This window comes from Microcaecilia unicolor, chromosome 8 (genome assembly GCF_901765095.1).
Source record: "Microcaecilia unicolor chromosome 8, aMicUni1.1, whole genome shotgun sequence".
Taxonomy (NCBI): Eukaryota; Metazoa; Chordata; class Amphibia; order Gymnophiona; family Siphonopidae; genus Microcaecilia; species Microcaecilia unicolor.
Genome location: NC_044038.1, coordinates 120,024,206 through 120,041,541, shown reverse-complemented (window position 1 = coordinate 120,041,541; position 17,336 = coordinate 120,024,206). Strand labels below are relative to the sequence as shown.

The 17,336-nt window shown below is 44.6% G+C and overlaps 1 protein-coding gene across 1 annotated transcript in view; it reads left to right on the top strand.

Moving 5' to 3' along the window:
* Positions 1-16,691, top strand: part of HBEGF (heparin binding EGF like growth factor) — a 377,197-nt gene extending 360,506 nt beyond the window's left edge. The window contains exon 6 of the mRNA XM_030211648.1: positions 16,550-16,691. The gene's annotated coding sequence lies outside the window, so the exon portion shown is untranslated. The remainder of the gene's footprint in view (positions 1-16,549) is intronic.
* The last annotated feature ends 645 nt before the right edge of the window (positions 16,692-17,336 follow it).

Sequence of the window (17,336 nt, the reverse complement as noted above, 5' to 3'; positions counted from 1 at the left end):
CACCCCCTTTTGTCTGCACCTGTGGAATACTGCATACAAGTTTCCAGGTGCAAAGTCTCTGTTTCCACAGATGGACCGGAACGGAGTCACTCTTGCTGAAAATTTGTGTAACCGGCAAATCCAGGCCCACGTCGGTTTAGCCGATGTCATTATCCCTGAGTACTTTAGCACCTCTGGGATGGGGCCTCCTCCCATGTGCAAGTAGTTAGAGAAGTGTATTCGGGGTACTAATTGTGTCTCCAGTATGGTATTAGAAAACTCCTCTGTCCCCCGGTACCAGTCATTTATATGGCGCATCCCACACGCCACTGTTAGATGTCTCACACTTAGTAGTCTAAGACCCCCATATTCCACTGGGATTGTTGAGGTGGACAATGGAAGACGCGCGCTCTTCCCCTGCCAGAGAAATCTTTGCGTAATGTTAGTCAATTTTCTCTCGTCTTTCTTTTTCAAGTATAGCGGTATAGTCTGGAATACGTACAACCACTTGGGGATTATGCACATATTGTAGAGGGCAACTCTTCCCATAAGCGTAATGGGCAGTGATCTCCACATGCTCAACTTCTCCTCTGTCTCTATCAATAATCTCCTAACATTCTCTTTATATAAAGCTTCCAAATTTGCAGGTAACTGTATACCTAGATATGTGATTGGGTTCTGGGTCCATTGCAAAGATCTGGGGCCACTCCACCTGCCCACCTCCCCGGCATTTACTGGAAGTATAAATGATTTGTTGTAATTTAATCTAAACCCAGAGCAAATGCCATATCTTTCGATCTCTCTCAGCACTGTTGCTAAGGAGCTATTAGGGTCTGTCAGTGTCAGTAGCAGGTCGTCCGCATATGCAAGTACTTTCAGTGGCCGGCCCTGCATCTCAACTCCTTTTATTTCCTCGTTGTGGAGCAGGTGTTTTAATAATGGTTCTAATGCCAATATGAACAACAGTGGCGAAAGCGGACAGCCTTGCCTGGTACCTCTACAGATGGGAAACTCTTTCTCTCTCCTGCCATTGACTATAACACTAGCCATGGGTTTTGTATAGAGGACCTGGACCGCTCTCGCAAACCAGCCCGTAATGCCTATAGTTACCAAGACCTGAAATAGGAACTCCCAACTCACTTGGTCAAAAGCCTTTTCCGCATCCAGGCTAACCACCCAAGCTGGCACCCCTCTCTTTTTACATATTGCCATCGCCACAGGGGCGTATCTGCGTGGGGCCTCAGGGGCCTGGGCCCCCGCAGATTTTGCCCTGGACCCCCCTACCGCCATCAACCCTCCCCCGCTGCCGTTGCTTACTTTTGCTGGCGGGGGACCCCAACCCCCGCCAGCTGAGGTCCGCTTCCACCTGCCGCTGCCTTAAAAACTACTTCTTCAGCCGGCGGGGGACCCCAAACCCCGCCAGCCGCCCCGAGGCATTTAAAGTTCATCTTCGGCCTCCGTGGCCATGCTGCTGTTGATAGGAGCTGTTGAATCCACTTCGGAGTCTGACGTCGCAGCACGTACAACATACAACGACGTCAGACTCCGAAGTGGATTCAACAGCTCCTATCAACAGCAGCACGGCCACGGAGGCCGAAGATGAACTTTAAACACCTCGGGGCGGCTGGCAGGGGTTTGGGGTCCCCCGCCGGCTGAAGAAGTAGTTTTTAAGGCAGCGGCAGGTGGAAGCGGACCTCGGCTGGCAGGGGTTGGGGCCCCCGCCAGCAAAGGTAAGCAACGGCAGCGGGGGAGGGTTGGCAGCGGGAGGGGGGTGGAGAGAGTCATTGGTGGCGGTGGGGGCTTTGACAATGGTGGGGGGCGTCGGTGGCGGGGGGGGCTAAATGTGCCCCCTCCCTCTGGCTCTGGCCCCCCCTACCGCCGGAGTCCAGATACGCCCCTGCATCGCCAGTAGCAATTTCCGTACATTGTGGACTGCTCTTTGTTTTTTATAAATCCCACCTGCTCGGGTCCAATAATGTTAGGCAAACACAGTGCTAGGCGATCTGCCAAGATTTTTGCTAGGAGTTTTACTTCTACGTTTAATAGTGATATGGGCCTATATGACCCCGGCTGTTCTGTCTGCTTCCCCATTTTGGGAATTAGCGACACTAAAGCTGTGTTAGCAAAGGCTGGGAAACAGCCGTCATTAAGCACTTCATCATAGTAACTTAAGAGGTGTACTATTGCTTTGGGAGGGAGCAGTTTGTAATACTCTCCGGAAAGTCCATCTGGACCTGGGGCTGATCGGAGTTTCAGCGCCTTTACTGCCTTCTGTAGCTCCTTTATTGTCAGCGGGGCACTTAAATTTCCTAATTGATGGTCTGTCAGTCTTGGAAGCTGAGCCTCATCTAGATATTTTACCATTTCTGCCCCTTGGGGTGTCTGTTGTTTCTTATATAGTGTAGTAAAATACTCTGTGAATAGGTGGCCAATTTCCTCATGATCTCGTATTAAGTTCCCTGCTGTGTCCTGTAAGGTGGTCACTGCCCTGGGGCCTCCCTGCGACCGTATTACTCTAGCTAGTAGCCTTCCTGTTTTATTCCCGAATTTATGTAATCTATACTTATAATACAGCGTTGATCTGCCTTCCTTCTCGTGCAACAGGGAATTTAGTGTAATTTGTATGGATTTGAGGGCGTCTAGTGTGACTGGTGACGGCCGTTGTGCATGTGCTCTCTTGGCTCTCTTAAGTCTTTTCTCTAATAATAAAATGCCTGCGACCCTGTTTTTGTTGCGTTTACTACAATAGGCGATTATGTCCCCTCTCAGGACTGCTTTAGAAGCCATCCAGAACAAGGCAGGCTGAGTATGCACATGTTTCGCATTATTTTTTGCATAATCCTCCCACTTGGCCGCTAGGTATTTTGCAAATTTTGGGTCTGTATACAAGTAGGCTGGGAATCTCCAGCCCCTATGCCCTTCTCGATCTATTTGCGTTTCTAGGTCCACCCACACAAAGGCATGGCCCGAGATTTCCTCAGGGCCTATGTCCGCTGTCACCACATGTGTGAACATTGTCCGCTCCACCAATATATAATCTAGCCGGGATTGCGTGCCATGCGCTCTAGACCGATGTGTGTATTCTCGCTCTGTAGGGTGGAGGGCTCTCCAAATGTCCATTAGTTCAAGGTCTCTAATAAAAGATGTCATGGCCTTTGCTCGTTGTCCAGTGTAATGCGTGGAGGTGCTATTTGAGCAATCTATTTGAGGGTCCACCACTAAATTGAAGTCTCCCACTACTACCAATTTCTCTCTCCCTTTGGTAACACATTTGCCTCTCAAATTTCGAAGAAAGGCTGGGTCATAGTTATTTGGTCCGTAGAGGACCACTAGCCTTATCTCCATTCCTGGCATCCATACCTTAATGATAATATATCTCCCGTCCTTCCCAGTAGCTACCTGTGTTGCTTTGTATATTAACCCCTTACGGAACAGTATGGCTACACCTCCTTTCTTCCCTTGCGCTGGTGTCGAGAATACCTCCCCCACCCACATCCTCTGCAATTTACTGTGCTCTAGATCATTTAAGTGTGTTTCCTGTAAGCAGGCAATGTCTGTTTTATGTCTCCGTAGAGCTGTTAGGATTTTTGCCCTCTTAATTGGGGAGCTTACTCCCCCTATATTCCATGTTACAATTCTAATTGTCATGTTGAGTATTTACAATAGCTTGTATGAAACGCGTGATGCCTTTCCACTTCTTCCTTCCGAATCTCTTATGCCAAGGTGTGTAGTAACCTAATCGTGCCCCCCCCCACTAACCCTTTCCCCCAACTATCCCTTTCCCATAACCATAAACACCCAATTTCCATCCTCTAAACCTCGAAGATGGATGTGGAGATCACCTTAGGACGTGAGTCCATGCCCTTCCGCTTACCCGACATTAGTGCTTTTCACTGCTTCCCTGGATTACGGATCAACTTTTCAGGTAGCTTCCATCAAACCGGCCTCCTGTATTGCCGCTGTAGCTGTAGGTACTGTTTGGAATGATTTCCATTGGTCTTTGATTAAAATTCTCAAGATTGCTGGAAACTTTAGAGAGAATTTTATGCTTTTCTGTGCCAGGGCAGAGCATATCGGATGGAATTTACGTCATTGCTGTTGTACCTCTGCTGAAAAGTCTTGAAATATTAGGATTTTGTTTCCATCATGCATCAAAGATCCTCTGCGCAATCGGAAGCTTTGTAAGATTTCATTTTTATGGTGGAAATTAAAGATTCTTGCCATTACTATTCTTGGTCGTGTCTGTGCTTCTGCCTTGCGGCCAACTCTATGGGCCCGCTCTATTACGAGGGGGCCTATGGTGTCTGAGAGCGCGAGCTCCTTTGCAAGCCAATTCTCGAGCCAGCAGGTCAGATTACGCTCTGGGATAGTCTCTGGTAAACCGACTATTCGGATATTGTTCCTGCGAGAGCAATTTTCTAGCTCTTCCAGTTTCTCATGGCTTTCTTTTAATTGTTTGGTAAAGGTCGCAATATCTGGGCCGTACCCGCGGCCATCATCTTCTAGGGCCACCACGCGCATTTCAAGATCTCCCACGCGCGTTCCTACTCCATCCAACCACGTGGTTAGGCTCTCTAGTTTCTGCTCCATTTCTGCCCATTTCGGGTCCCAGGCTTTTGCCACGGCTGTAGTGATTTGTGCGAGCTGCACCTCGGAGAATCCTCCTGGCTGCAACGCATCATCCTCCGCCATATTGTTTTGGCCGGGGCTGCTTGTTTTTGCCTTTTCTGTCTTTTCTTTCTTGAAAGATCGCTATGCCATCGCCCCTTCCGTCTTCCTCAAGTATCTGTCCATATAACAAATCGATTCGCCAGGCAGAGCACAGTCCAGGGAAGCGCTATTTATTCAATTATCGGGCATGGATCTCGGAGCCCCAGCAACGTGCTGCCGTTCAGCTCATGCCCCCACGTGACCTTCCGAAGTAGTAAATTTAAAATGAATCGGAGAACATTTTCCTTCACTCAGCATGAAGTGTTTTATACTTTTTTTGGATCTTAACAGGTATTTGTGACCTGGATTGGCCACTGTTGGAAACAGGATGCTAGGCTTGATGGACCTTTGGTCTGTCCCACTATGGCAATACTTATGTACATATGCCTCCTTGAGATATAGAGAGCAAAGACAATCACTGAGTTGGACCATGGAAATAGAGATCCCAGGGAAATCATGCAAAAAAATTTTTAGTAGAAACTTGTTTAAGTCTCACAGATTGAGAATTGGTCATACTCCCCCATCTTTGGTATGATAAGATATCTGGAATAGAACCCTTGACCCCTGTCTGGCAGATGAACTGGTTCTATGACATTCTGCTAGTTGAGGGCCGAGGACTCCTTTCAAGGTAGTGTTATCTGGAGGGAACTGATATGAGACTGTCTTGGTGGATGGTTGGAAGGTCTTTTTTTTCCCCAACATAGAGAGTAACCATTATGTATGGTATGTAGCGCCCAATGGTCAGAGGTTATGAGTAGCCACCTCTGATGAAAGAGGATGAGTAGTGGGTCGCTTGGCATATACAACTGTACTGTGACAATGCTCTCTAGGAAGAAATAAAAAACTGGGTTGTTATTTAGACTGAGGATGAGTGAGGTTTTTTAACCTGCTGCTGCCTTGGAGCTGAGCGTTGGGGTGTAGAACTTTGAGGTGGAGGAGTTATCAGAGAGAGTGACACATAGCCATCTAGTAATTGAAGCATCAAAATCCTCCTGTAAAATCTTCTAGAAGAAGAGGTAGCAAAAGTTTGTGGCCTAGAATTTTTATAGTGTTTGTATGTTTTTTAATTAGGTCGGCCACTTCCTTAACTTAGTCACCAAACAAATTATCTCCATGATAAGGTAAATGCTGCTCAAGCCAACCCCCAAGCCATCTCTTTGATGCAACTTCCTGCTTTGGCATAGGCAGGAAGCATCAGAGAAAATGTTTTGGGATTGGTACAAGTAGTGTATATGAATTGCTGTTCACTTCCACTGATCTCTAGAAGAAATCATAGCATTTAAAAGGTACACTGAGTGAGAGGGGATTGAGAAACAAGGGGAAATGCCAGATTGCTGGCTGAAGAAAGGGCAAGAGAGAGAAATGCTGGACCATTGGTAGTGGGGGGCAAAGAGAAATGATAGATCATGGGGGTGGGGGAGAGAGGAAGAGAAATTCTAGACCATTTGGGGGAAGAGAAGGAGAAATGCTGGACTATTGTGGGAGAGAAAAGGAGAAATTCTGGACCATTTGGGGGGAGCAGAGAAGGAAATATACTGAACCATGGGGAGGGGGGGAGGACAGAAAGGAGAACCACTTGTAAACCTTTATAATTGGTTATTAACTAGAATGATGGTATATCAAAAATTGTAAATAAATGCTGGACCATTGGAGGGGAGGGGGAGAGGAGAAATGCTTGTCTAGTGGTGGGGGAGAGAAGAAACTGGATTATTGGGGGAAGGAGAAGGAGACATGCTGCGCAGGGAGGAGAGGGAAGAGACAGCAGGATTCTGGAATTCAGTGAGAAAGAATGGAGAGGTGTCAGCTATGAAAGTAGGGGCAGGAGAAGAATGAAAGGGAGGATGCTGACTGAAGGAGAGAGAGTTGGCTATGCCAACTATAGGGGGAAAGGAGAAGAAAAGGGATAGAGAGGAGGATGCTGATTATGGGGGGAAGAGAGAGAAAAGGGGGGTGGGATTTGATATACCACTTTTCTGTGATTACATTCAAAGCAGTTTACAGGTTATATACCCATACTTATTTTGTACCTGGGGCAATGGAGGGTTAAGTGACTTGCCCAAAGTCACAAGGACGTGCAGTGGGAACTGAACCCAGTTCTCCTGGTTTTGCAGGCTGCTGCTCTAACCATTAGGTTGTGCCTCCACTCTGCACTGTTTGGGATGAAAGGGGAGAAACTGCACTATGGGTTTGGGAAGGAAGAGGGAACAGAGATGCTCTGCTACAAATGAGAAGTGGATATGTTTGGCTAGAACAGTGGAGGTGGAGAGAAGGAAAATGGGCTATAAGGGAGGGAAGATGCTGAACGTGATAGAACCATTTGAGAGAGGCCATTGGGGTGGGGGGTCAAATTGATGAGTGAGAAGGAAAGGGATGGGATTTGATATACTGCCTTTCTGTAGTACAATCAAAGGGGTTTACATACAGATACTTATTTTGTACCTGGGGTAATGGAAGGATAAGTGACTTGCCAGTCACAAGCAGCTGCAGTGGGAACTGAACCCAGTTTCCCTGGTTCTCAGGCTACTGCATTAACTGATGGCTGTTAACCTGGGGGAATTCTTGCCCTTACCTCAGCTCTTATGTTTCAGAACCCAAAGTGTATTTGAGGAAATAAACACACACCACAGGTTAAAAGTATTGAAATAGCAAAAACTTTAGGAGAGACCCTCATGCAGCTGCAAACGCATCAGCTTTGGTAGACAGGCTTTTAACCCCTATTTCACCTGAGCTGTTTTTATTAGCTGTTTTCAGGATACAAATACATTCCTTGGTGTGATAAGATAATTGGCAAGCAACACACTTTTACTTTCTCAGTCCCTTTTGATTACATTAACAGGCACACCATATCTTTCTGTCCCACAAACATCCTCTTTTGGCTAACCTACACACACATTGTTCAGTTTCCTTCATGTCTTAGGTTTAAAGGCTTTTGCTAGTACATTCGGTTCAAGAGATAGCTATCCTCAGCCAAATACTCACAGCCCTTCAAGGCTGCTGTTTTCAGCTTCAGAAGAACTTTAACAATTCTTCTTCATTATATGACTGACACAGACTTTTCGTTTCTTTCTCATCCTTTACCAGACCCCAACTCTCCAGTTCTCTTGGGTCTCTTCCAGGACCCTTACAACAGTCCCTTCTTTGATTCTGTCCAGAATCACCCACACCAGGAGAGAAAAGTAATTGCTCAAAAAGAGGCAGCAATAACATCATCAGTGACTGTCTGCAGGATGATGGCATTATGAACAGCAGGAGGGCTAGAAAACACATTCTTACTTAGCCACCAAAAAGAGCAGGCACACTGCAGAAAACAGCACAGAACAATACATATAGCAATGAAGCCTATTACAGTAAGTAGGAGGCCATGAAGTAAGGTAATTTTAGGCATTCAGCTAGCAAACCAATCAGAAATATTTGGCAGCAAACTACACCCTGCAGTGGAGTGCTGAATACTAGAAGATAGTTGTGTTCTGAGTAAAAACGTAAGGACCTATGAAACATATCTGTGAAATTAAAACACATCCCCTCAAACTCCTCACACCCATGGTTGGTCCTAAGGAGTAAATAGTCAACAACAAGGCAATTCTGAATGACAGCTTTCCTTAAACTATAGATTTCTGGGTCAAGACAGCAATACGAGAGTAGTCTTGGCTAAAGCACAAGCAACATTTTTCTGTTCTATTTATACATGAAGTGCTAATCTAGGTACACTAACCAAAGAAGTAGCTAGAGCAAGGTGCTTATTTTACTGACAGTATGGGGCGTTAGGGCTGTCCTTTGAAAATTTCCAATCAAATTACAGCAAAGAATGGCTGCAAAGCAGCAAGTCGCTGAAGCATGATACATGAGTACGAACAAGCGATCAGAACTTTTAACACTGGATGGGAAACAGAACAGCCATCATGCAAGGCAGAAGACTGTGAAGTGATACAAACATTTCTCCAATACCATTATGGAGCTGTTTCAGCCTGCCAGAGGGACCATAGCAAGATTTTAATATCTCACTTAGCACTGACAAAGACTGGCTTATTACTACTCATTTCAAAGGCCCACTGGTGCATATTGATGGCTTTTTAGGTTCAACACAAGACATCACAATCTACTTTGCCTGTTTATATTCTCATTTTGTTCATAACAGAGATTTCTTTCATATTCCCAACCTTAATTACGGAAACCTACAGGGACTCGCATCCCTCTGGCTGAAACTGCCTCAAAGTGATATGCAAAGCGCTTCAGCTTCGGAAAACAAATGCACTTCAGATTGGTAGGAGAAAGCTGAGTAGAGAGTAATCTAGGGAACCTGTCTGGAAGACAGCCACCTCAGGAATTCACCAGTGGTAAGTCTTCCAATAGTGCAGGGACCTCCAGAAGAATTAGCAGGAAAATAAGAGAAAGCTATTTTCCCATATAGAAGGAATTAGCCTAAGGGTAAATACAGAGGAGAATAAGCAAAGGATACAGGGGTCATGGAAAAACAGTATAGTCCAGGATACGTGACAGTAATAAATTTCATAGTATTTTGAAAAGTGAAACGGTAGCAGATGTGTCATTCAAAGTGAAATATAAAATGGTAGCTGATCACTAGTGTAAGCAGTAGGATTTTTCACAGCTCCTAGGTTGTATAATTTCCTGAAAACATTGTCTTGTTTCTTACTAGAGAAATATCCCTAAACTGGGTGTCATTCATCATAGCACTGAAAGAAGATGAAACTCCTATAAAACAAGCAGCTAGGGTAATACTAGAAGTTAAAGTACTCCTAATACAGAAAGCGTAACTATTCAAGGAGGCCTGAGCTAATAAAGCCCAAGAGTTTTCAACAGCACCAGAAAGGGATACAAGAGAGCAGAGTAGAAACAGCAACATATGCTTTCATTTGGAATCATAATCAACATACCAATCCTGCACAGGTCTGTAACCAGCATATTATACCATAAACTGCATCACCTCTGGCATGAGAAAATGTTCCAAATGCTCATTTGCATACCACCAATTCCACAGTATTGCAGTTCATATAGATATTATAGCAATATCGTAACACAGGGGGTGTGGTTAATGATATATCACCAAGAGTGGTCAAGCCTGCACTCAGGGCTGTGCCAATACGGTAAGCGGGGTAAGCAAGGCAGGGGGGCGCCGCCGTCCCTGCCTTCCGCTCACTTGCTAAATCTTTTACCTGAAGTTGTGATTCTCCTATCTCCCCGCCTTTTCGTGGCAAACTGGAAGTGAAAGCATCACAGCAGTATTCACTGAGGCAGGCAGGCTCTTCAAGGTATTTGAAAGAATGCAACCAGATTGCTATATATGTCTTTGGTTTGGGGATAACTTCTCACTCAGGGTGAGCTTCAGAGCGTGAACAGCATTCAAATTAAAGAGAACCTGAAATTTTAAAAGTGCTAAAAATAAGTTTTAAAAGTATTTGCATTAAATCTAATTGCAGAATTCAGGTGCTGGGAGTCTGTACTTGGTTGTCATATGCTCAGATTTGTTTAAATCATATGCAAATTAGTCTGTTTTTGGGAGGTTCTCATTTGCATATTTATGGATAAAAAATGATGGAAATGTTTACAGCCTTAATGTTAGGTCATGGCTCTGATCAAAAGTGTGAAGTTTGATCCAAAAACGAAGGGTTTATCAAGTGTTTTTGACTAAAAATTCCCATTACAGTGTCTGTATGTTAATCTGCATTCAAATAGAGCTCTCTGATTGGATGATCAGCTTCTGTTAGAAATCTGCCGGGAAGGGAACAGAGTGAGACAGCAACTGACCGTCGGTTTGGCCAAGAGAGACATGCAGCTGTGAGTTCCTGTGTGTGTTGACTGAAATTATAAAAGAGTGCCTGATTATGTGGTAAATGAGAAAATATGAGTGAAAAGAGGTTGGTGGAGATTGAAGTTTGAGGTTTCTCTAGTGAGAAAAGGATCTGAATATTTCAGGATTACTTGAAGTTTATGAAGAATAGAAAAGGGTGAATTTCAGTTTAAGAGTGTTTAAATCCTATAAGCTATATAAAGGCTAGGTAGATTTAAGTGACTGTAAGCAAGGGAACCTTAATATTTGATCTGAAATAAATATTTGATCTGAGATAGTTGATCAGAGATATATGTTTGATCTGAATTATATCCTTTGGTGCAAAGGAGATTAGAAAAACAATCTTTGGAAACTAAGAGGACTTTGCTCACATGGAATGCCCGCTCTAACTGTAACAAACTCCCCTATATCCAGGACCTCTTTATCTCGCGTCACCTCCATCTGCTCGCCATAACAGAAACCTGGCTCTGCCCTGATGACTCTGCTTCAGTCGCAGCCCTCTGCCATGGTGGTTATCTTTTTTCACATACTCCTCGCCCTACTGGTCGCGGGGGCGGTGTTGGACTACTTCTCTCTCCCTCCTCCAGATTTCAACCCCTTCTTCCACCTCAATCTCACTGTTTTTCCTCCTTTGAAGTCCACTCTATCCGCCTTTTCTCTCCTCTGCCTCTTCGAATAGTGGTTATTTATCGTCCCCCTGATAAGTCCCTTTCATCCTTTCTCAGTGACTTTGATGCCTGGCTTGCCTTCTTCCATGATCCTTCCTCCCCCTCTCTCATCCTTGGTGACTTTAATATTCCTGCTAATGATCCTTCCAACTCTTATATTTCCAAGTTACTCGCTTTAACATCCTCCTTTAATCTCCAACTATGCTCCACCTACCCCACTCATCAAAATGGTCACTGTCTTGATCTCATCTTCTCCTCCAACTGTTCACCCTCTAGTTTCCTTGCCTCTGATCTTCCCCTCTCTGATCACCATCTTATAACTTTCACACTTAAATCTCCTCCCTCCCAGTCCCGTCCTATTATATCTAATTTATCTAGGAATCTTCACGATATTGACCCTTCATCTCTATCCTCCCATGTTTCAAACCTCTTCTCTACTGTGGCACCATCCACGTCTGTCAACGAGGCTGTTTCTTCTTATAACAATACTCTATCCTCTGCCTTAGACACTCTTGCACCTTTGATGACCCGCCCTATAAGGCGCACAAAACCTCAACCTTGGCTGACTTCTAATATCCGCTACCTACGTTCCTGTACCCGCTCCGCCGAACGCCTCTGGCGGAAATCTCGGGCCCTTGCTGATTTCCTACACTTTAAGTTCATGCTGACCTCCTTCCAATCTGCTCTTTTACGCGCCAAACAGGATTATTATATCCAACTGACCAACTCTCTTGGCTCTAACCCTCGACTTCTCTTCACCACATTGAACTCTCTCCTCAAGGTGTCCCCTCCCCCAACTCCCCCTTCATTATCTCCTCAGACCCTTGCTGAATTCTTTCACGACAAGGTTCAAAAGATAAACCTTGAATTCTCTACCTCGCCACCTCTCCCTCCACTAGTCCTTTCCCCTCTCTCTCCTTCCCCTCATTCTTTTTCCTCCTTTCCTGAAGTTACTATAGAGGAAACTACACTTCTCCTTTCTTCCTCAGAATGTACCACCTGTTCCTCTGATCCCATTCCCACCCACCTTCTTAATGCCATCTCACCTGCTCTTAATCCTTTTATCTGTCACATTCTCAACCTCTCACTTTCCACTGCAACTGTCCCTACTGCCTTTAAACATGCTGTGGTCACACCTCTCCTTAAGAAGCCTTCACTCGACCCTACTTGTCCCTCTAATTACCGACCCATCTCCCTCCTCCCTTTTCTCTCCAAATTACTTGAGCATGCTGTTCACCACCGCTGCCTTGATTTTCTCTCCTCACATGCTATTCTTGACCCACTACAATCTGGTTTTCGCCCTCTCCACTCAACCGAAACTGCTCTTACTAAAGTCTCCAATGACCTATTACTGGCTAAATCCAGAGTTCTCTATTCCATCCTCATTCTTCTTGATCTTTCCGCTGCTTTTGACACTGTCGATCACAGCATACTCCTTGATATCCTGTCCTCACTTGGATTCCAGGGCTCTGTCCTTTCCTGGTTCTCTTCCTACCTCTCCCTCCACACCTTTAGTGTTCACTCTGGTGGATCCTCTTCTACTTCTATCCCTCTGCCTGTCGGCGTACCTCAGGGTTCTGTTCTTGGTCCCCTCCTCTTTTCTATCTACACTTCTTCCCTTGGTTCATTAATCTCATCCCATGGCTTTTCCTACCATCTCTATGCTGATGACTCCCAAATCTACCTTTCTACCCCTGATATCTCACCTTGCATCCAAACCAAAGTTTCAGCGTGCTTGTCTGACATTGCTATCTGGATGTCTCAACGCCACCTGAAATTAAACATGACCAAAACCGAACTTCTCATTTTTCCCCCCAAACCCACCTCCTCACTCCCCCCGTTTTCTGTTTCTGTTGATGGCTCTCTCATTCTCCCTGTCTCCTCGGCTCGAAACCTTGAGGTCATCTTTGACTCTTCTCTCTCCTTCTCTGCTCACATCCAGCAGACCGCCAAGACCTGTCATTTCTTTCTTTACAACATCCGTAAAATCCGCCCCTTTCTTTCCGAGCACTCTACCAAAACCTTCATCCACACCCTTGTCACCTCTCGTTTAGACTACTGCAATCTGCTTCTTGCTGGCCTCTCAGTCACCTCTCCCCTCTCCAATCGGTTCAAAATTCTGCTGCCCATCTCGTCTTCCGCCAGGGTCGCTTTACTCATACTACCCCTCTCCTCAAGTCGCTTCACTGGCTCCCTATCCGTTTTCGCATCCTGTTCAAACTTCTTCTACTAACCTATAAATGTACTCACTCTGCTGCTCCCCAGTATCTCTCCACACTCGTCCTTCCCTACACCCCTTCCCGTGCACTCCGCTCCATGGATAAATCCTTCTTATCTGTTCCCTTCTCCACTACTGCCAACTCCAGACTTTGCGCCTTCTATCTCGCTGCACCCTACGCCTGGAATAAACTTCCTGAGCCCCTACGTCTTGCCCCTTCCTTGGCCACCTTTAAATCTAGACTGAAAGGCCACCTCTTTAACATTACTTTTGACTCATAACCACTTGTAACCACCTGCCTCCACCTACCCTCCTCCTTCCTGTACACAATAATTGATTTGATTTTCTTACTTTATTTCTTGTCTATTAGATTGTAAGCTCTTTGAGCAGGGACTGTCTTTCTTCTATGTTTGTGCAGTGCTGCGTATGCCTTGTAGCGCTATAGAAATGCTAAATAGTAGTAGTAGTAATTTTGAATTAGCATTCCTATTTTGAGTTGGAAATCTTTGAAGTGTTATGAAAATACATTTTGCTTTAATGAAATTGCTAAACTTTAGAGTCAAAGACTTATCAATGAGGGATACATACAGTGCTATTGTTTCCTGAGGTCCGGCTTACTTGCCTGCTCCCTTCTGTTCCTGCTCTGCTAGACGGAGGGGGGGGGGGCGCCAACTGATAGTCTGCAGGGGGGCACCAGAGACCCTAGGCACGGCCCTGCCTGCACTTACTTTAGAACTGTTGAGCTCCCACTTTTACAGCAGCTTAAACATTTATTAGAGCTGCTGACCTCCAGCCTTCATTATAGCCTGCTCTTGGGGAAGGCTTTCCTCAGCCATCATCTACCATCTTTCACAACTTAATTTCAAACCAGGCAGACGGTTGCTGACGCCAGCAAGCACCTCCCACAATAGGCTGCCTGCTTCTGAAGAGTCACTTCAAACTGTATCGAGGTGCGATCCTTCAGGAGAAGAAGGTCCCACATTCTAGTACCTAATAAGGACCTTGCTTTACCATTGCATTGCACCAAACCAATCAGAAGGTGCGCTGAGTGGTTGATATCACCTCCCGCTCGACTTTGAATCTGCCTACAAGTGCTGAGGCTTGCGCGCCTTCGTGCGTGACTTCGGCAGTGTCTTCAAAAGGACTCTGAACCAGGTATGTTAGTCGATACCCTTCGTGAGCAACTTGACAAATGCATTCCACTGACCTAAGAACTGACAATCAACAATAGCAGAATATCAAAGTGTATCATTTCTTGCTACTTGGACTTGCTCAGATGTCATTTAGTTTACTATTTGTTAACTCATTATGTATAATTAGTTTATCTCATGCCCATGTTCTCATTATTTGACTCCTCACTCTAATTCGGGTCATTTTAATGCTGTAATCTGAAAGACAGTATTTCTTACCATTCCTTTTGGTTTGCAAGATAGATACCTTCTAACATCACTAGGAATTAACATCGTTTCTTCACCATCTTTTACCTCACATTATGCACAGTTACCAATAAATAAATAATAAAATCACCTCTCTCAGTGCTATATAATGAGTTTGCTAAAAATCTTGTTATACTGGTTACTTTATCTTCTCTTTTTATCAAGACACACAAGTCATTTCACCAATGGTTTTGAAATTATCTATAATATCCCTGTGATATACTCTCCTAGGCACTATCAATATGGATTACCTAACAGATACCAAAATAATCCTTTTACTTTAGAATCTCAATACCTGATTCATAATCCTCCAAACATCACGTTGCCCACTAAGTATCATAAAAAAAATTTCAAAAACCTCATACAACAAGCATATACTCACTAAAGTCCCATTGTCAATTACTGATAAGCATTCCTACCTCCCCCTACCCATAGGTTATATCAATGCTCACTCAGTTTATTTATTTATTTATTGCATTTGTATCCCACATTCCCACACCTATTTGGAGGCTCAATGTGGCTTACATAGGTTTGTTAACATTGTCATTTCAGGATATCAGATCAGATACAGTTAGTAATGTGTAACGATTAGGAAGGGAAAAAGAAGAAGGAAGAGGTGATTAGGGTGATTATAAAAGGTAAGCGTTCATAATTGAGTGGGTTGGTGAGGTGACAGTGAGGCTGTGGATTCTTATTGTAGGCCTTGTTGAAGAAGAAAGCCTTCAGAGATTTTCGAAAGATAGTTGTTTTGTTGATTGCTTTCAAGTCTGTTGGTAATGCATTCCATAACTGCGTGCTCATGTAAGAGAAGGTAGAGGCATGCATCAGCATGTATTTAAGTCCTTTGCAGCTGGGGTAGTGCAAGTTGCGAAATTTGTGGGATGATCTTGTGGCGTTTTTAGGAGGTAGGTCTATGAGGTTTAGCATGTAGATTGGGGCATCTGCGTGGATGATTTTGTGTACAATCGTGCAGATCTTGAATGCAATGCGTTCCTTAAGTGGGAGCCAGTGAAGTTGCTCTCTTAGGGGTTTTGCACTTTCATATTTCGTTTTTCCAAATATGAGTCTGGCGGCCGTATTTGGGGTAGTTTGGAGTTTTATGATTGTCTGTTCTTTGCACCCTGCGTACAGTGCATTGCAGTAGTCCATGTAACTTATTACCATTGACTGTACCAGGGTACGGAAGATGTATAGTAATAGGAGGCAGATAGATTAGGATAGGGAACAACACCTAGAAATTGTTGCCTGCTCTATAAAAGATGATTCCCTATCCTAATCTATCTGCCTCCTATTACTCTATTATCCTCCCATTAGCTTAGCTGGAACCTGGCTGAGGCCGAACTTACTGAATTTATATCCAACATATGTGTCAATAATGACAATATCATTGTGATTGGAGATATCAACTTGCATCTTGAAAATGCTACCAAATCTATATATTAAACAATTCCTTGATTTCCTTAATGGCTGGCAATTCTCACTCTTCAATGGAATGTCCTCCCATATCAAAGGACATCAGCTAGATGTATTAGCAACCAAATGTACAGACCCTGTTAACTTTCACATATCTATCAAAGCAACCTTTTTTTCAAGCTAAACTGGAAAGAATCCACCCATTCTTCTAAGCCTACTAACATATCACATATCTTCAAAAGCAGAGGTAAAACTGCCTCCTCAAAATTATGATCAAGCGAACAATTTGGTAACTTACTTTCCTCTAATCCATATACAGGTTTCATCCAACAAAAGAACAACATTTGCAAAACTGTTCTAGACGAACTTGCACCAATTACAAATAAATTCTGACCAAAAAAGAAGCTATCTCCATGGTTTAACGATGACCTACTAATGAAATGTAAATGTAGAAGATAAGAAAGAATTTGGATCAAAAGTATTATTTCCGCGATCCAAGATGGCGTCTAGAGCAGACGTGCGCAAAGCAGCTCCTGACTCTCAATAGGAACCTTTCGTGTGGGAGCAATCGGACCCGCAATGGGAAAGAGGAAAGGAAAACCCGATGTGTCTATCTCCACAGGCAGGGCGAATCCTCCTCCCACGCAACAGCTGACCCTGGAAGAATCGGGCATGCAAGCGCCGGGAACCCGAGTGGACGCTTTGAGGGGTCCGGGAGATACATTCGACCACAGCGCTGAGGGAGTGTCATTAAGTCCTCCCCCAACAACTGCACCTCCAAGACCCGGAGGAGAAACAAGCGCAGCAAGACAACAGCAAGCTGAGACCGGAAGCGGGATCTCAGCTGCTGTAAGTGGAGACCCCGTTGCCACGTCTTCGCCAAAGGGAACAACTCCCCAGACAGGTTTTGTGTCTGAGGGAAATTATGGCGAACCTTCCGTGGGGGTTGGAAGAATGACGAAACCTGCGGTTGTTACAATGGAAGTATTATGGGAAGCTATTCAAGGACTGAATAAAAGCCTACAACAATTATCAGGTACCTTGTGGGGGGAAGTGGCGGAACTAAAACAGGTTCATACTCAATTATCTGGTAAGGTGGAAGAGCA